The sequence below is a fragment of the Leptonychotes weddellii genome, chromosome 8 (assembly GCF_054177405.1).
Source record: "Leptonychotes weddellii isolate Sample4059 chromosome 8, ASM5417740v2, whole genome shotgun sequence".
Taxonomy (NCBI): Eukaryota; Metazoa; Chordata; class Mammalia; order Carnivora; family Phocidae; genus Leptonychotes; species Leptonychotes weddellii.
In genome coordinates this window covers 20,250,193-20,270,709 of record NC_138376.1, presented here as the reverse complement: position 1 = coordinate 20,270,709, position 20,517 = coordinate 20,250,193, and the positions used below count along the sequence as shown (strand labels likewise).

The window sequence follows — 20,517 nt, the reverse complement described above, 5'->3', positions numbered from 1 at the left end:
CAACTTTTACATCAACATGGATGGGACTGGAGGAGATTATGCTAAGTGAAATAAGTCAAGCAGAGAAAGTCAATTATCATATGGTTTCACTTATTTGTGGAACATAAGGAATAACATGGAGGACATTAGGAGAAGGAAGGGAAAAATGGGCGGGGGGAATCGGAGGGAGAGATGAACCATGAGAGACTATGGACCTGAGAAACAAACAGGGTTTTAGAGGGGGGGCGGAGGGGGGATTGGTTAGCCCAGTGATGGGTATTAAGGAGGGCACGTACTGCATGGAGCACTGGGTGTTATACGAAAACAATGGATCGTGGATCACTACATCAAAAACTAATGATGTATTGTATGGTGACTAACATAACATAATAAAATTTTTTAAAAAAAGAAAAAGAAAATACACAGTGAAGCTCTACATTGCTCTCAGTCATGAATAGAATTTTCCAAAATCACAATAATTGAAACACTGAAAATTTATTTAACCAAAAATTACAATTATGTTGGGAGAATGAGGGGAATAGGCAGGACATAAAAGGGGTGTGTGTGTGTGTGTGTGTGTGTGTGTGTGTGTGTGTGTGTGTGGTGGAGGCGGGTGATGAAAGAGACTTAATCCTTATCTTTCTTTCTACAGCATTCAATTAAAGAAGCCTAAATATGAAATGGAAAAACAACATATACATGTTATTTAGACATATGGTGGTAAATGACAAAAAGAATCAGCTAAAACAAATAAAAATGCTTACCTCTGATGAGGGGGAAGTGGGGAATAAGGGTAGGGACTGCTGTTTCTCACCAAAAATTTTATAGAACTTTATGACTCTTTAAATTATGTGACTGTAAAATGAATATAAAAAATTTATATGAAAAATATGAAGATTTTTATATAAAAATATTTCATATATCTTATATATAAAATATTTTAATTATGAGTGAGCTGCCCCAATTTTGGCAAGAAAATTTGAGACCCTGTTATATCACCTTAATAATTCACTTTTACATTTAATAATTCACATTTTTTCAATGATACACCAACTTCTCATATTGTTACTTCTCTAATTAAAAAAATAAGTTGTGTGATGTCTGATAATTATTAAGATGACTAAGGTTTTAAAGGTAAGCTTTCTCATCCCTGTAGAGCATCAAAAAGAGTGTATTTTAAAGCTTGCAGTGAAGTAAATTTGCTCAAGCAATTCAGCATTCAAATATTTGAAAGTACAAAAGATGCAAAGATCTTTCAATAAAACTGGGTGACTGCCCTCACACTAGGCTACCTTGAAGTTTTCTTTCTCACTGACACCCTAGGGTCTGCATTTGTTCTTTCATTTACAATCACGTCTCCAAATTTCCTCTTCATTCATGGCTTAGTCAAAACACCTCATAAAGTTGGGGCTTTTCACATCCTCAGTAAGGGCTCAGGTAGAAGTGGTTGGGCTGTGGGTAACTCTGGCTCCAGGCATATCTGGCTAGACAGATACCTTTCATTAGTTTTGCTAGCTCTCAGGGGAGCCTATTTCTGGGCTCTTCTACACAAAGTTATATTGACTGTTTCTGATATTCCTTACACTGGCTCTTAAAGATTACTTTGTCTTCCTTTAGTCCCCCTGTAGCCAAGAATGATGTTTCTCCTTCTCACCTAGCACCTGTGTTGGTGATCACGTTCCGGTGGCTGCTTAGTCATCATCATGCAAATGTTCCTGCTCCTGAGGGTCCAGCGGGGGCTTACTCTGGGTTAGGGATTTGTTAAGGAAAAACAACAGGAATCCCAGAGGGTTCAGATTTATAGGAGCTGTGAAGGGGTGCTCTGACATTGAACCAGCTGAGAAGAAACCAAGCAGAAAGGCATCTAAAGATCTTAGTCACCCCGTGCTGAGAAACCGAAGTGAGAAGGGTCACTGAGAGCCATAAAGGAAATCGTGGAGGAAAGAAGAAAGTCTCTTTTTTCTTTTGCCAAGTAAACTCACACTACAGAAATTCATCCTTTGCACCTTTATGGCCAAGACATTAGACCTAAATAATCCAAGACATTTGAATCTACTCAACATTTCATTATTTACTGGAGATCTTCAGGGAGTCCATTTCATCGCCATGGAGTGAACCTATAGACCACAATGTGGTCTAATTTTCTGAACACTGTATGCAACACAGCAGCAGACAAATGAAAAATTAGTTCATGTCTTGATGATGATTAAGACAGGCAGGGAAATCCTCATGGAGAATCCTCATATTCTATTAAGAAACATAATTTTTTAAGTTCAAGCTCATGACACAAACAACTCAAGCTTACTAAAACTATATATAAAATTAAGAATATATTGTGTGGCTAAGCAGGATGCTAGACCTAGCATCTTTTGAATTAAATCTTGGCGTGCGGAGCACTTTTTATAATCTCATGTATCTGGGGGGAATATAAATCAGAATTCAGCATATCTCAGGATTCAATATATTAAAACAATCAAAGAATCCTACATTCTGGAGGGGCACACGAATGTGTCTCATTCAAACCCCTTTTATAATATCCCTGACAAATAGTTATCCAGCTACAAGCTCATGACTTCATGATCATGTTCCAATATGGAATGACCTCAGTGTCTGGAAGGTTCATTCTTATATACCAAGGTCAGCATTCTTGGTCTCATTTTCAAGACACTAACATTGAATTTACCAAGGAGCAAGTTGGTGCTGGGCTGTTTTCTCTTGGCTGACTTCTCTCCTTATTGGTTGTACATACTATGAAATGTCTCACGGAGTTGAGAGGCGCTAAAGCATTTCTAAAAAGACTAAGAAATAATCAGCATCTCCAATGTATTTAGGAAATGTATAATGCTTGTTGAAGTCCAAAAATGGTACTGAGACTCTGCAACTATAGAATTGCAAAAAAGTACAATGTTTCAAGTTACAGACAGATGTAATAAAAAGCAGAGAAGATGGAGGAGGTGAGAGAAAGAAGGAGCTCTGGGCACACAAAGCCATAGCCATTTGCCAGGAAATAGTTGTGTTTGGAGACTGTAGGTGAGTGGTTTTCGTGAAACCAGATCTCAGTGTTAGGTGTCTGCTTAACTAAATTCCATCCTTGGTGCACTCCCCTAGCCATTGAGAAAGTTACTCACTCCAACTTAGAGGACACAGAAGCCCTGCCCAGAGTTGTAGGGCCATTACAAGAGATGAGAAAGCGGGTGCCTGGGTGGCTCAGTTGGTTAAGCGACTGCCTTCGGCTCAGGTCATGATCCTGGAGTCCCGGGATTGAGTCCCGCATCGGGCTCCCTGCTCAGCAGGGAGTCTGCTTCTCCCTCTGACCCTCCCCACTCTCATGCTCTCTCTAGCTCATTCTCTCTCAAATAAATGAATAAAATCTTTAAAAAAAAAGAGAGAGAGAGATGAGAAAGCATAGTGAAAAGTAGGAGTGGCTCAAAGGAACCCCAGACCAAAGCAGCCCTCACACCCTTGGCTTTTTTTTTACTATATAATTAACCAAATGGTAACTCAAGCTAAAACAAATTTCTATGTAAATATCTTAAGACGGGATTATTACCTTACAGCAGGAAAGACCAATTTTGTGGTATATAATACTTTGGAATTATAAATATGCATCAGATACCGTTACCTGAAATGTGGCCCTAGTAAAGTCCACTGTGTGGTTTCAGAGAGCGTAGGCACAGGCAGATGGATGGAACCCCAAGGGCCTGGAGAATTGGCTGTTTCTGGTCTCTTTGGCAATCTTTATTAATCTTAGAGAACTGGCTCTGTTAACTAAATCGAAGTCAATTGCTATTACCCTTTAAAACAAATACAGTGGGTCCACTGTTCTGTCTCAAACACAAAAACTTGGGATTCTACTAATCTAAGAGCCTGAACACAAGGCAGGAACAAGACACAGGGAAGCCCCAGGAGGCTTTTGGGTAGAATGGAAATTGAGAAGAGTGGGGAGCATGCCAGGGGAAGAGGCTGCCCCAGAGCTGGTGACAGGGAGGCACTAGAAAGCTCCCCTTCTCCTCGGGAGTCTCAGGGACACAACTTCCCCCATAAGTGGGTGGGAAGCCCCCAACGGACAGGCATTTTTTCATAGACAACAAAAGGCAGTGTTTTCAAAAGTTCAGAATACCTACGAATTACTAGGGGCGGGTCCTAAACATAAGGATCAGAAATTCTGACTTTATGGGTCTGGGATAGAGCTCAGAAATTTAAAAAAAAGAGAGAGAGAGTAATCTGGTTGGTTCATATCTTCTCCTTTTACTTCTTCTTGTAATTATCACTATTATTAGCTAGCATTTACTGAGGACTTCATAATGGCCTGGCCCTGCTCTTATTTAAGCCACCTCAACCTTGTAAATGCTCATTTTTCTTCCATTCCACACACAAGTAAGCCGAGGCACAGAAGAGTGAGGTAATGACTCCAAGACCACGTGGGTAGTAATTAGCAGGGCTGCTACCTCGATTTTTCAAGGTAACCCAGGTGCCACAAAATCCTCACAAGTAGCATCAGACAGTGGGGGACAAGTCTCGGGGCAGCATGCATGCTTCGTTTCTTCCTGTTTGTCTTAAAGTATTTTTATGTAGTCTCATTCAAACCCCTTTTATAATATCCCTGACAAATAGTTATCCAGCTACAAGCTCATGACTTCATGATCATGTTCCAATATGGAATGACCTCAGTGTCTGGAAGGTTCATTCTTATATACCAAGGTCAGCATTCTTGGTCTCATTTATGGGCTACAATGACACTTGCCTGTTTGCTGCAAGGTGGAAGGTTTGCACCTTGACCTCTGGAGGGGCTGTTTCTGTCTTACCTAATCATGTAATGTTTGAAGAAAGAGCTTAAAAATAAGAGTTTGGGGGCGCCTGGGTGGCTCAGTAGGTTAAGCGTCTGCCTTGGGCTCAGGTCATGATCCCAGTGTCCTGGGCTCAAGACCCACGTGGGGCTTCCTGCTCAGCGGGGAGTCTGCTTCTCCCTCTCCCTCTGATGCTCCCTTGCTTGTGCTCTCTCTCTCTCTGAGTGTCAGATAAATAAAATCTTAAAACAAAAATAAAAAATAAAAAAATAAGAGTTTGATAATGCCCAGCCTTCGGGAGAGTCAAGCTCCTCTATCAGGCTCTCCGAGGCCTCGGCCCCCCTATTTTCCCATGTCAGCTCCTGCCACTTCCCGTTTTACCCATCTGCATGCTGGGCCCTGCTCAACAAAGCATTTTCTTCCAGCTGTGACTTTGCTCACTGCCCCAAGCCCCGCTGCCCCGCCCCGTTCCCATCATGCCGGGCTAGGCTGGGACTCCCGCTGGGGCTGAGGTTGGGAACCGATTGGGGCATCACAGGATGTGTTTCTCTTCTGTTCTGGTTATCACTGTGCACCGAAAGTCCTCCGTGCTGGCGGGCTTCTCTTCACAACTTGGAAAACCAGGAAATTCACACCTGCATTTTCTTGATCTTCCAATCAATTCATCGAGCCCCCACCTCCCAATCAGCGGACTCTCTGGCCTCCTCCACCCATCCCCATCCGAGTCCCATGAGAGAGAAGGGGGCGAACATTCCTGGCGCCCGTAGTTTCAGGTTTCTGCAGCTCTGCCTTCGGTCGCTGCGTCCCCACTGAGCCATCACAGGGCCCACCCAGCACGACAATGAAGGTGTTGCTTGCTGGTCCCCGTGAGCGCCCTGGAGCCCTGCGTTCCAGTCCACCAGCTGCAATCACACCGGAGGTTCCCGGGCTTTAGCTCCCAACCCCCGTCACAAAACACATCCTGTGCAGCCTTAATTGTGAGCCACGCCCCATTGCTGTGCAAATAAAACTACAGGAAGCCCAGAGAAATTTGAATTTCAGATAAGCAATGAGTAAATTTAGGGTTATTTATGTATGTCTCAAATGTTACATGAACAGACTTACACTAAAAATGATGCACTGTTTTTCTGAAATTCAGATTTCACTGCGGGTCCTGAACTTTATTTGGCAACCCTACCCTAGCCCCTGCCTACGGCAGTGGGCCAGAGCCCCCCAAGGGGAGTTTCTCTTTAGGCCTCTTTGGATCTTTTCCAGACTGGAGACTTTAGTTCATCAGATGTGTTTTAATAACTCTGGGGACAAAAGCGAAGGTCTCATTTTGTTTCTAGGAGGCTCCTCCTCGGGGGCATTTTTCAGCATTTATCCACCAAGACCATTGGGAGAGGAGTTTTTGCCCAACTACAAAGGAACCCGTTGAAACCTATCCGGGAGGCAGTGGTTTCTGTGATTTTCTTATTTACATAACCCAGAAGGGTTACTCAAGCAATTTCTCCCAGCAGGACCACTGGGCCCAAGACAACTTTTTACCTCCATCCAGATGGAGATGCATTTGGCAAATGCTAGCTTTTCTTTCCCTAAAGCACTGCCTTCCCAGGAAACCCACTGAGATTTTGCAAATGCATTATTTACATTCTTAAGAATGAACTCTTAGCAGTTCAACAAGTACAAATGGAGAGCAGACTAAGAGCAAGTTCTCGGTTCAGGCGAGTCGTCCACATTCAGTGTGTGGTTCACACACCAAACAAGGAAGCTCTTCCAGGAGGCAAATGGCCTGAAAGCCAGTGTTTTCCCGCGGCTAAGCCTAAGGAACGGATGCCTTTTTCTTCTCCCATAAGTGATGTCAGCTGACCAAGACGTCAGTCCATGGGGCATGTAGAAGGATGTTCCCACAAATCTACACCTTAGAGGGAACGCTTTTCAAAATGTTGCACAAAGGTACTTTCCCGGCTCAGAGTGACCCTCTGTTCCAGGAGAGTTGCCCAGCACAGGGGGAGAAAGGATAAGGAAACATGGAGAGGAAGCAAGTCTCACAAACCCAGTTTTCCTTAATTACAACATCGAACCAAGGACTCCAAAGAGCCACAGGAGCAGGTCCTTACGTGGTTAAAGGCGCTGGCGTTTGCTGAAGAGGCTAATTTTCAGCCCACATTCTCTTACTCAGCACTTTTAATCAAAATAATCAGTCCAGTGTCTGAGGAGGGATGGGGAATGAATAGGGCAGTGTAAGAATCCCTTGTTGCTAATGAAATATTTAAAAATCCAGGACAGGGATGGCCTGTACTATTTAATACAGAGGAGACTCTTACCATGCCCCTCCATACCCTGGTGGGGTTTTTTTTTTATTTGCAAGCGGAAAAAAATAGAATTTATGCACCTTAAAAAAATATGAAGTGAAAAATTATCCATTAGCACAGCAAAGACCTATTTCCAGGAAACAGGTTTTAAAAGAAAATTCCTGACGTCCTGAGGTTAAAACCAGGAGGTGTCATGACTTTGAAAGTGAACGATGAAAGAGCCACTGTGTCCAGGTGCATACAGGCTTGCCTCGTTTCATCTGTTAAGCGAGGCTGGTTAAATCCTTGGTTGTGGTCCAAAAATATCCTGGCAGTTAGCATCTTGCATTAAAATTTATAAACCACGAAAGACCTTTTCTTAAAGAAAAGTTAATTCAGGCTGGATGGCCTGGAAAAAAAAAAAAAAGGTATTTAAAAGGGGTAGTCATCAGAAGTGGTTATATGGAAAACTAGAGGTAAGTAATACTTTTTACTCCCCTAAAACATACTAAAAATATAGCAATAGTAATTTCAGAAGGAAGGGAAATGGCACCAAGTATAATTTCATTTCTAAGAAGTCCCTGGAATTGCCAGAATTGACTTTTCGGGGCGACAAAATAATCGTAGGAATATTAGCAGGAAATCGGAGTTGTCGCATGCATGGAAACAGGCTGCCCTTTGCTCTCTCCACTCCGGAGCCAGCTACGAGACTCTGCTTAGGCAGGTCTGGAGGGGCACTCAGCCCTTTCCCTCCATGTCTCTCTGCTCTGCCTCCTTCTTTAGTTCACCTATTCGATCCGCCTTTATTGAGCACCTCCTGTATGCTGTCTGGCTCTATCTATTCTTGCTCATCCTGCGGAGGCAAACAGAAGCATCATGTGCTCAAAGAGGCCTCCGTGAGCTCCCTGCAGATTAGGTCAAGTCCCCTGGTCTCTGTGCTTCTCTTCACCCTCAGCTCTCTTTTCAATGGCCTGACTTCTCTGGGAGGTGGTGCGGGCAGAGGGGAGATGGTTTCTTTCACTCACATCTGCATCCACACCCCCTCACCACACACCGGGCACCCACCCATTGGGGTGCCCAGTGAAGACTGGCAAAATGAATAAACTCCAAACACCGTGATTCCAGTTTCACAGGCCCATTTTATCTGGTTCATCTTTTATTCCGAAAGGACTTGGAGATTTGGCTCCGAAATTGGAGTTTTAAGGGATTGGTAAAGAAGAGAAAGTGGCAGCAAGGAGAGGGTACTCATAACAGTATATGGCCACGACGTGCTCTCTTTTACATGGTAGTGAGGTTGTCAGCAAGCAATCTGAGCAGGTGACTCCATTTCTGCATAAACCTAAGTGGGAGGAGAGAAAGCCCCAAACAACAGTGGTCTGCAGGCCCGTCCCGCAGGAGGTCGGCCTGGACCGGCCTGCCGGCTACACTTGGAGAATTACAGTCCCCAAGAACCACGCTTGAATTTGCCCAGCCTGGTTTTCTTCCCGATTCATACAGTCAGACCTTTCAACCTTGACTAAATGATAAGCCTCTCGAGTAACAGTAACAATAATATTAATGTGAGCTACCATTTATTGAGTGCTCAGTATGTATCAGACAGAGTGCTGAGGGCTTTATACACAGTGTCTATGTATTCTGCATAGTAGCCAGCATGAGAGCAGTATTATTAACCCCATATTTCAAATACCTACTCAGCAAGCTACAGGAATTGACATAGGTCCAACAGCTAATCATGACGGGCACCGTAAATCCCATTTCTTTGGCCTCCTCTATAGATCCTAGCAGGTATCTGGGCACTCGGGAAGCATTTCATAAATCTTTTCCAGTTGACCTGAGCAGAACAGTACAATTCCTTGCATTTCTGGAGACAGTAGTCCCACCTGGGCCCACACACACAGCCAGAATCCATCTGAGCTGGACGCTGGTCTTGACGGAGTTCATTGGCCAGCTCCGCAGTGACGCTAGGGAATGCCGTTCTGTGCCAGGCCATGCGGAGTGAACCCTGAAGCTGCTGGAGTCTTGGGAGGAGGTGAACTCAACATTCTGGGAGGCTAGTGGAATCTTTTGCCAATGCCATAAAACTGAAAATCTAGAAGGCTTTGCAGTAATGGCCAAAGGGACTGCACCGTGCTTCATTTCTGCTGAGAGTGACCTCACACTGAAGAAGGTGCGGGCTTCGCTCCACCTGACCTTGGTTGTTCCTCCCAAACATTCTTTCATTGACAACCTTCCTTGACCCTCTGTCCCCAACTGCTGTCTCGATCTATTTGTGGATATGTTCAGAGCTAAGAACACTGGGGTTGGATTTTATTCAGTGTCTAAAATACATTCAAGGAAGGCTTACTTTATTATAATTCTTCAGACAGGGACAGGCCCTCCCACCTGCTTGCATGTCGTGCAAAATGATTCTCAATTCTTCTTTAAACCTTTGTATTATATCTTTCTTCTTTTCGGATTATTTTTAAATCTGTTGGTTTTATCCTGGGTGAATCCTCTTTTGCTACCTTAACTACCTAGTGTATCTTCTACCCAACTGTAAAGAAGCCAACGTTCTCTCTTCTCTCACTGGGTATGAAAGAACCAAATTTTTAATCCTACGAAACATTTCTCCTTTTAGTCTTGATGCAGCTGACATGAAGAAAGAAGAGTTATGGTGGAAATGGAAATATATACGTAAAAACTATAGTTTCCCACAATTTTCCGTGAATTCATAATCCCCAGAGACCAAACAAGCAACAGGAGGGTCAAGAAGTTCTGTAATATCAGCTGACAGTTATGCAGCATGGACTCAGAACAAAAATCATCTCATCTGTGTGTATTATTACCAGTTTATTCTATAGATAAGGAAACTCAAGTGGTCACAGGACTAATTTCACTCTAAGTGGTAGGGGTGACGAGTACTCAGGCCAGATAGTTCAAAGTTTCATATATTTTTATAGTCTAACCAACCCGCAGCAATGACACAACATCACCTTCTTCGTTGCCAATTGGCATCTGCCGATACGAATAAGTTTAGGGATAGAAGAAGGGACATGAGCTGGCTATCAATCAAATGGTTTCCCTCGAACATTGCTAACCACATTTCTCGTAAGAATCCCCTGAAAGGTGATTAGAAACACAGATTCCCAAGCTCCACTCATGGAGATTCTGCTTCAGTGTCTTTCGAGTGGCTGGGGATCTGTACAGTCCCCAAGCCCCCTAGGTGATCCTCAAGAGACTTTGAGACATGCTGTCTTCGAACAGCGTTTCTCTTCCCAGATAAACAAATTCTCAGAGAGTTACATAACGTAGTCAAGGTCACTTATCTAATGTGAGTGGCAAAGGCCAGATGGACCCACAGACTCCGGATACCAATGATCTTTCCACTTGACCCTGAGAGCTTCTGAACCAAAAGCCATCCTAGAACCGGCGCCAGGGGAAGGTGATGGGTCCAGCTCCTTCACGCCACAAGTGCTCATGCTTACGTGCCAGGAAGCACCTGTGGAAGAAGTAACTCCGGGACCAGGTAGAATCTCAGGGATTAGTCCTTTACTCAGCACATACGTGGCTTTCAATTAAACCGCCTGTTGCTTTGCCGGCAAGAGCCGACCAAGGGATTTCCATGACGCAGAGCCTCATCAGAGGGCTACAAACTCTCAAATGGGCAAGGAACTTGATATCCACACCCGTCTCTGAGAGTGTGACCTTCGCGGGGAAAGCAGGCCATTCCTGGCACTTCACAAGTTCTCTCACCCAGCTAATCTCACTGGCCGGAATGCAAGCTTCGTATTTTGTCTGCCTGGGAAATCTAATGGAAAGAACTATTATTAGACATATTTATTTTATCAAGGAAAATATTCTCATAAAATGTTCAAGAAAGGATATTGCCTGGTTCCCAAGAACAGCCAGAGAGACCCTTTGGAGGATATACACGTATACATTTACGTTTTGAATATATAGGTGTGTGTATACATGTAATATACATATATATTACTTAGGTAAGCATATATTCTTAAGTGCAGTAGGAAATGTTTATTTTCCTTTCAGCAATTTTTTGCAGTAAACTTTAACCCTTCGTTTTTCAATTGCGGGAGTAACAAATATTCTAGTGCTTCTCAGACTTACATATGCATGTGAATCATCCAGAGACCTTACTAAAATGCATTCCTATTTAGTAGATCTGGGTGGGACCTAAGAATCTGTATCTCTAACAAGTTCCCAGGAGATGCTGACAAGTCACAGGCCACGCTCTGAACAATAAGATTCTGGTTTGTGGCGAATGACCATCTTCATCACACATAAATAGCAACTGTTAAGGATCAGACTATATAAAAGGAACAAAAAAATAAAAACTATGTTCAAATTAACCTACTCTTTATTGAATAATTAATTCCAAAAGGGGCTTCAGAATCTATGCAATGTCCCTCGGATATAATTGTAAACAATTTTCACTCAATTTTATTAGAGCCATTTCAGAGTACAAGTTGATAGACAGATTTCGACTTGAGAGAAAGAGGAAGCAGACTGCCTTCTTCTTCAGAAGGAGCCAGAAAGCACCCAGAATTATGGGTATTCTCTTACTGCAGACACTCTGATCTGTGGGTAAATGAAGAATGCTGGAGTGGATCAGATCATACTGATCTCTCAAAATTGATTCTGCCAGTCTAGAAATGATTAAAATTTCATTCAAGCACATCCTCTTGGAACTTTTTGGGGAAATGTCCAACACCAATATCATTCCAAATATTCTGCTATTTGGAATTCTACTCATTGCTTTGTTTAAATATTTGACATAAGTATATTAATAATTATCTTCACTTCAAAGACTTAAAATATGAATTTTTTCCTAAAATGTGTTGGTAATAACTAGAGCACAAATGAAAATGGACATGCCTAACACAGTTGCTAAGAGGGATACAAAGAAATCTAGGGAATGATCCCCACAGGAAAGGAGCCCCAGCTTTTTAGGAGTAGAGACCCAACCTGTGAAACAATTATTACCAGACAGGGTACCAAAACTACCCACACAAATGGCATATGTTATTTAAATGGTGTTCTTAAAGGATGATGTAGTTAAGGCAAACTTGGTGTGGGGGGAGGAGGCGGGATGTCAGATTAGAATCAATGGTGGTGGGATTTGAATCTGACCTTGAAGGACAGGAAGAATTTCAAAAGGCATAGAAGAGGAGAAAGAATGCGGTAAGGTGTGGTGAAAATAAAGAAGTGGGAACAGATATTAAATTTGGGGGTCACATCTCTGTGTCAGGCACCAAGCCACTTGCTAACAGATTAGCTAATTTAACCCTCCCAATTATTCTGCAAGGTGGGCATTCTGGCCCATTATCATGAACCAGGGACAGAGATTCAGGCTCAATGACTAAGGTCACACAGCTGGTAAGGGGCCCCACGGGGATTTGAATCTGGGGCTATTTGATACCAGAGTTGAAAATGGATCCTCTCTAAACCAGCATTCCACAAGGTACATCTTATGGCATCCTGAGACGTGAATATGATTCGGGAAACAGAAGAGTTCAGTGGTCAGATAAATTTTGAAAGCTCTCAGGATAAATTAGAATGCTAATAGTGTTTCAGATATGAGCTAACGTTTATTGAATGCTTCCCATGTGCCTGGTTAAAATGGTTCTGTTGCTGTTTTAACAGGGAACCTCTCAGAGCCTTTAATATTGTAATATGCATTGAGAATGTCCAATGTTATGTGTTGGGGAATAATATTAATAATCCCACATAAGATGATATGATCATGCAAATACACAGTATTAAAGTAGAATAATTGGAAATAGACAGGCTTCAATTAGAGGTCATTACCTTCTGGTAGACAAGCTTAAGAATTAGCTATTATGCCCAGTGACTTTCCATTCTTCCCTGTATCCCCCAGTAACTTCGCTGTAATATACAACTCTGTTAGTAAACTGGGTGTGGCCTCCTGAGCTTGGGACCAGGGATGGTTCTCAGAGAACAGGGTCGGAGAGTCGAGAGGTAGATGATGCAGCATCTCTTGTGGTATCCAACAGCTAGGTAAGTCGGGTCTAGTCATTCACCATTTGAAATATCAAGAGATGAAGGTGCTGGACAGGACACCAGTGGAGTCTCCTGCCCCTTTTGTCATATCAGCGATAGTAATTGTTATAATTTGAGAGTTCATAAATCTTTAACTGTATCTGTGTCAGGCTTGAACGACCCACACATTGCCTTGACTCCTGTGACATATTCAGTAACATGTGTCCAATAAAATAAATAGGCTCTGCCTTCTCTCATGTTCTATCAAGCCCAAGTTACTAAATCCTTCTCTATTTAAATACAGTTGACCCTTGAACAGTGTGGGGTTGGGGCTGCTGACGCCCTGAACAGTTGAAAATCCACATATAACTTTTGACTCCCTCAAAACTTAACTACCAACAGCTTACTGTTGACCAGAAGCCTTACAATCATGTAAACAGCCAATTAACACATATTTTGTATGTGATGTACTGCATTGTTACAAGAAAGTAAGCCAATTTAGCCTATCATTTCCCAGCCTTATTATATGTTTCAGAGAATCATTAGTTCCAATATATTCTCGCCTAGCTTCTGCTGTGTCCATGGACCAACACTTGCTGATGGCTGACTTCGGCCACAGGACACCCGTCCTACAATCAGAAGGCTTAGCCTGAAGTGGTGGGACTTCACTGCCCAGCCGCGGTGACTTTTGCAACTTCTCCCCACTAGAGGTCCCTGTTACATCGCTGTTCCAGAAAAGAGCCTCGCCGTCAAGTAAAAGAAACCTGACTGCTTTCAATCTAGCCACTCTGGCTGTGTTTGCATAGAGAGATAGAACAAACAAGCAGAGCAGTCATCAGATGGAAACTATATTTTAGATAATGTGCAGATAATACAAACTGTCCTTAGAAAATCCATCAGAGACGATTTGTTTTCAAATACTTGACGTTTAACTTAAAAAAAAATAATAAATTCCAGTTAAATTTTCTTCAAATAAATGTAGTTTTCCTTTTCATGTTATGGGGCAAGCTAACCCATTCGAGAGATATCATGGTATATAGCTGTATAACTCTGGGCAAGTACCGGATGTCATTAAGCCTCACTTATCTATAAAATGGAGGTAATAATTATATAAATTCACTGGACATTGACGATTAACTGAGATGCTGTATGAAAAGTTCTTCACCCGGTGCCTGGGACACAATAAACAACATAAGTGTTAGCAATCATTAGTATTAGCCATAGAGCCAATCGGGGAAGTGCCTACAAGGTTTAAATGAGTTATTTGTGAATTGCTTAGAACAGGGTCTGGCATACAATGAGGGCCACTTACATGCTTGTTAAATAAAATAAGTACATAAATAAATAGACCCAAGTTAAAGCATAAATTCTAAATAGGCAGATGCAAACACAGCCTTAACAATGTAGAAACTTACTTATATTATCCTATTAATTCAACATGCTTATTCTGGAAGGTTGGGAAGAAAGTAGGACCTAACACAGGTCATTGTTCATTTTTAAATTTCTAAATAACTACAGATTGCCAAGTGGTCTAAAGGGAGATCCTAACAGAAAACATCTCTAATACGTGGAGCTCAGACTGAACAGAAAAAAAGCCATTTGCAACCTAAATGAGTATCCTATGTTTACCCTTTAAATACCTGATCTTGTGTCATCAGATTCTGCCTCTTTTTGACACCATCAGTGAGCATCAATACGTGAAACAGCTTGTGTCTTTGGGTTTCAAGTATCTACCCTCCAAACCAGAGTCGTATCCTGCGACGACTATGGGACAGTCCCAGCAGAATCAACAGTGTGTCTTCGTGCAGTAGAAGCTCAGTAATTCCTTACTGAGTAGATTAATATAGAATATGGGCCCAAAGATCTAAATGACTTTGATACAGGCTGATTAACCACATTTACATTCTTGTTTCATCAAGTACATTTTTAAGGAAGACGGTCTCTTTCAAAACCAAAACAGAACAAAAACATCGAGGGTCTGGTGGTGAAATATGCTATGATTACTAGGACACTTTGGTGCCACTGTCTTATTCTGTGCTGAGGAGTTAGCAGTTTGCCCACCATTGCCGGTTCATCATCAGCGCAAATGTCAGTGCAGTGGAAAAGGTCAATAATTTGAATTATTGTGAAAATAGTTTTGAACTTGCAGACCTCTGAAAGGGTCTTAGGGTGCCCCAGGGGGGTCCAAGGATTTCACTTTGAGAACTGCAGGCCTAGTGGATGATGTTCCAGTGAAAGACGATGCTGCACAAGGTAGGTCCATCATGTGTTCCCCTTGCCTGTTCCATCCCCCTGTTTCTCTTTCTTGGACAATTTGGGAAAACACCAAGGGCTGCTGGGACCTTCCTTAGGGTTTAGGCTGGAACGAGTGATGAGCACTTTCTGAGGTCACACTATGATACCATCTAAAGCCCTCTCCAGAGAACTGAAGGGGCATGAGTGACTCAGGGGTGTGCAAAGGCCTCTAGCAGATTCTAGGAGACTTAGAAGCTCCAAATAAAATATTCAGCTCCTGTTAGTTCCTCCTCTCTTATCCTCCAGTGTCCAAGGGAGCTCAAAACCCCTTTCAGAATCTGAAACCATCCTATAGACCAAATATAGGCTAGAGGCAAAAATATCCAAGCTAGAAGTGGGCCCCTGGAATGACAGATGCTCTGGAATAGAGCGATAGTGCAATGCTTGTCAGAGGTTGATTATTATGCCCCATCAGAACTCTGCAGTTAACAACTCCATGGGTTATACCTGCATACTGGCACTCCAGAAACAGCAGAGAAAACTCCATGTAGAATTGTACGGCTGGGGGCGCCTGGGTGGCTCAGTTGGTTAGGCGGCTGCCTTCGGCTCAGGTCATGATCCCGGGGTCCTAGGATCGAGCCCCTCATCGGACTCCCTGCTCGGGGGCCTGCTGCTCCCTCTCCCACTCCCCCTGCTTGTGTTCCCCCTCACGCTGTCTCTCTCTCTGTCAATTAAATAAATAAATAAAATATTAAAAAAAAAAAAAGAATTGTACGGCTGGGGGCTCCTGGGGAGCTCAGTCAGTTAAGCATCTGACTCTTGATTGCATCTCAGGTCATAATCTCAGGGTCATGAGATCAAGCCTTGCATGGGGCTACCTGCTCAGCGGGGAGTCTGCTTGAGATTCTCTCTCTCTCCTTCTTCCCTTTGCCCCTCCCCCTGCTCTCTCTCTCTCTCTCTCAAATAAATAAATATTTTTTTAAAAAAAGAATTGTATAGCTGGATGTGGGGAAATGCTATTATAAAACATTTCTATTGCACAGAAGGTAGAGTCATTTCTCAAGGACACAAGAAAAAAATACATTTATGAATTAAAATCTTGTCTCTATAATTCATTTTTATGCTTACCCCTCACCCCAATTAGTTCAGATAAGCCCCAAGCCATACAAAAAGTTTACAACCTTGTTCACTGCTTACATTTGGAATGACAAAGCTAGAAGCTAAAGGTCTAGTAGACAAACGAGACGTTGGGCTCACACACCCCTCATTCTAGCCTGGTCACTGCCTTGCTTTAGAATTTCCTGACACCTGGCCACTGACAGCAGCATTACACCTGCTCTGTCACCACCTGAGCCTTCTAACTGGGCTCCTTGCTGCTCAGATTCTCAGCTCCCGAGTCGAAGCCTTGGGGGAACTGTTCATAGAGGGAGAGCCTGAGGCGCAGGAAAATTAAGAAGCAAGATGCTCCTGCCTAGAAAGAGGTGGTGCCAAGGCAAAATGCCAGTGGGCCTGGCTGATGGCCAGCCAGCCATCCTTCGAGGCAGGCCTGCAGGACTCGAAAAGCTGCCTTGCTCCGGGCCGGCTGAGCCAACGCCTGCCCGGGATACGTGCTGTGTTGTGTTCCCACAGGCCGTGGCCAACACGGAACCTTCACAGACACCATGCAAAGTGCCCCCCACCCCTTCCGTGAAAAAGCCTGGCTCTAGTAAAACAAAACACGTAAAGAGCAACCCGGAAAACACGGTTGGGAGGGTAATTCTGATTTTAGGTAGGAATAGTCCTCCCATGTAATGAATCTTGGGCAAGTCCAGTTTACCTCTCTTGGACTTTGAGTCCCCCCTTCAAAGAAGGATTTGGATGAGCTGAGCGCCAAGGCTCCTATGTGCCTTGCTCCCTAATCTCTGAGTCACAGCTTCCTTGCTAGAGCCTTTGGTGTCTTTAGTGTCCCATTCATTATGGAAATGCCACACTAACCTGGGCTTATCAGAACCCTTGAGTGGACGAAGCCGTGAGCCATGGATTGATTATACTGCAGGTTTGTGCCAGTATCCAAATGAGCACATACCATTCCTACCTCATCAATGGACTAGCAAATCAGACACTCCTCCTGAAGTCAAAATTGTAAATGAGGCTGAAGTACGTGGAACACCCCTGGGAACCGACGATCAGCTACATGCAACTGAAAGTGCCAGAGGTTAGTCACCCGATGGGACAGCTCTTGACCAGTGGGGATGACCCAGTGCATCACTGCTGCTCCCCACCCAGTCCTCTGCGTGGACAGTTCTGAGGTCATCCTACCCAGCAGTGGTCAGCCTGGCAAGAAAATGACAAATAGAGTTGAAAGTACCAAGTGGCACAGGGCAAAGACCCGGAAATAGCCTCCTTAGTCTAGGGGTCCAGAGACTGACGTGGGATCACCTCATCATTAGGGATTTGGGGTGATTTTATGTTGTACACTAATAAACCATTTTTAAAATGTGTGTGTGTGTTACTGTGTCTTTGAAAATCTAGAATAAGCATATCAAAACCATGATTTCACTCTATCGTTGCTTTTGCTAAAATTTTTTAAATAACTTGATATGTGAAAATATTAATTGACAGGGGTTAAAGTAGTATGCAGATACAGCAAAACCCATGAAGGTGGCCTGAAAACCTGAAGTCTGAGAAACACTAACAGCTCAATATGCTTTTCACAACTATAACGTTTTAGGTGAATTTCTTTATCAAGTATGTTAAGCATTTTCTTACCTGAGAACACAGACTTGATTTGCAATATTTATATTTTTACTGTATTGCTTTAACTTTCAGAGAAAATAAGATGTTTTTTTCTCATATTACACCGAATAACATAAAACTCTCATAATTTTAATTATTCTGAGAACCTGAAATGACACAAACAATATGATTCCTCTGTGTGTTTGGTCTAGGACACCCAGAACTTTACATGGGCAAGTATTTGTACCCGATGTATTGGAAAAAATCTTTCGATTGCTTTATGTTCTATCGATATCCCTATATACCTGTATGCCAACACTATGTTTTATGTTCTACGGATACTGAGTACATTAATATCACAAGTAGGATTCTCTGATGCCCTTAGAAAAAACAGTTCCTAAAACTTCTGGGCTTGCAGAAATTTCTAAGACGATAGGTTGTCCATGTTTCTAAATAACCATTAACAATGGGGGGAAAAAGCAATAGGCTATGTTATAAAAATCTGACTTAAGAGACATTTTCTTTACAGTTAAAAAGTTGCAAAAACTTTTTGAAATACATTCCCACAACTTTCCCAATTAGTGCATATATCTTGTTGACTTTGTCATTGGGAAATACTATGAGGGCTACATTCTGGGAACTTGGTTGGATAACTCATTCTTTTCCATATAGAAGATGAAAACCCTCATGGTATTTCCCATAGGAGATCTGTTAAGCAGCCAAAAATGAGTAATGCTTGGACAACACTGACCAAGTCTGAAAACACAGACCTAATGGTGGCATTAGGTCAGACCTAAAGAGACCTAGAATGTTTTATGATCTTACTTAAAAAAAAAAAAAAAAAGTCTGTTCCTGTCTATCCATCTTTTTCCCATCTCTTTTACCTTGTCCTCAACTAAGATAGATCAGATAATAAACCATTCCAAGGTTTGGCAATTCCTCTGAAAGTGAACGTAATGGTCCCCGAAATGCTGATTGTGTCGGGGTCCCGTGGAAAGGCTCAGGGCCATTATGAAAGCCTGACGCCTGAAGCTCTCAGTCCACCAACACCACCAGGATGCGGAGGGGGTGGTTTCTTGTTGGATAAATATTTCTTTATACCTTCTTTGGTATCTGCATACAGGTATAGAGACAAATTTTTTTAACTATAAATCATGCATTCTCCATGAGGGTAGTATCACCCCCCAAGGCGGTAAAATTGTTTCTTTAGGAGGGGTAAAAAAAAAAAAAAAGCATTCCTTTTATGTATAAAGCACAAATAATGCCTATAATACGTAAGCAGGTATACGGTATATCTGTGGTGTTAAGATTTCACAGGAGGGGTTTCACCAGGGGGAGAAAAGCCTAAAAGCTCTGCAGGGGAGTAGATGGCAACAAAGCAAAGTGGAGGGACACTGCTACCTATCTCCTTCCTGGGATTCAGGCTGGTTTCTGTCCTCTCTTCCAAACGGTTTTTATACTGTCTTGAAAATAATGTATCTTACGCTAATTGATAAAAGTATTAAATCTGTAGAAAGAGCTGTTTTCCCAAACACGAATACCCTCTCTTGGGAAGTGCTAAAATCCTTAGGATCTGAATTATTTCTCTTCTTTCGGAATTGGACTCTTCTCCGGACTGAATTCCATTCCTGGAATAGCTGCCGTGTCACGTGAAAGGCGTGATCCAGCAACGGTTCCAAAGAAAGAGCATATAGGCTGGGCGAGCTGGCTCCCCCAGGGGAGGCGGCCGCTCTTCGGATGCTGCCTTCGCCATAGACATGATAAGGGGGACATAAGTTTTACTCTTGTGTCATTCTACTTTCATAATTAAGTCATATACATAGTAGGGGAATGGAGAGATGTTGACACTATTTTGCTCTCAAAACAAAAATAGCTCGCCGACTTTAACATGCAGCAAGAATGGTTGCTTTGAGGTTCCCCGAAAGTTGGTGCAAGTGCTTGGAATGTTGAAAGGAGCCACATGCCACTATTATTATCCCAACCCCTCCTAAGACGGTAGTCTCTGGCAAGGATTAAGACGGAGCATGCATTCCGTCTCCTTTGGCAAGCACCACTCCCTGGTTGGAAATAGAACAGTAAATAGAACAGTAAAATGAATCTGTCTTAATTAAAAGTGATGTTACTACCTGCGTGTCCTCCAGGGCAGGAGCCTGTCTGTGACCTCCCCGTGTCATCATGGACTGGAACACACGCCAGAGTAAGGAAGACGAGATAAGGCACACGCTACCTACAATCCAGATGTCTTTTCTTCTAAGTGCTAAGTCCATTCTCGGGGAGCGGCTATGGAAGTCACTTGGCTTATACGCTCCTTCCCTCCCCTGATCTAGCACAAGCACGTTTCCAAGCACATGCTTGTTACATGCCCACTTCTGAGGGGTAGGCGCTGCCCCATGGCAGAGGGTTCTTGCAGGGTCCTGCAATTTGTGTTTCCAGCTACACGATCCACAGATAATCTGCCTCTTTAAAAGGAAAAATAGGACGGCCTGCGTGACAGATCTGAAACAGGTGTAGGGGCAGAGACAGACCCGCTG

The 20,517-nt window shown here is 43.0% G+C and overlaps 1 protein-coding gene and 1 long non-coding RNA gene across 3 annotated transcripts in view; both read right to left on the bottom strand.

The window, feature by feature from the left end:
- The window catches only part of LOC145722974 (uncharacterized), a 27,905-nt gene extending 7,459 nt beyond the window's left edge, over nt 1-20,446 (bottom strand). Inside the window, exon 1 of the long non-coding RNA XR_014147582.1 lies at nt 20,113-20,446. This is a non-coding gene — a long non-coding RNA (uncharacterized LOC145722974). The remainder of the gene's footprint in view (nt 1-20,112) is intronic.
- The window catches only part of MYLK4 (myosin light chain kinase family member 4), an 82,419-nt gene that overhangs the window by 56,147 nt on the left and 5,755 nt on the right, over nt 1-20,517 (bottom strand). The gene's annotated exons all lie outside the window — the stretch shown is intronic.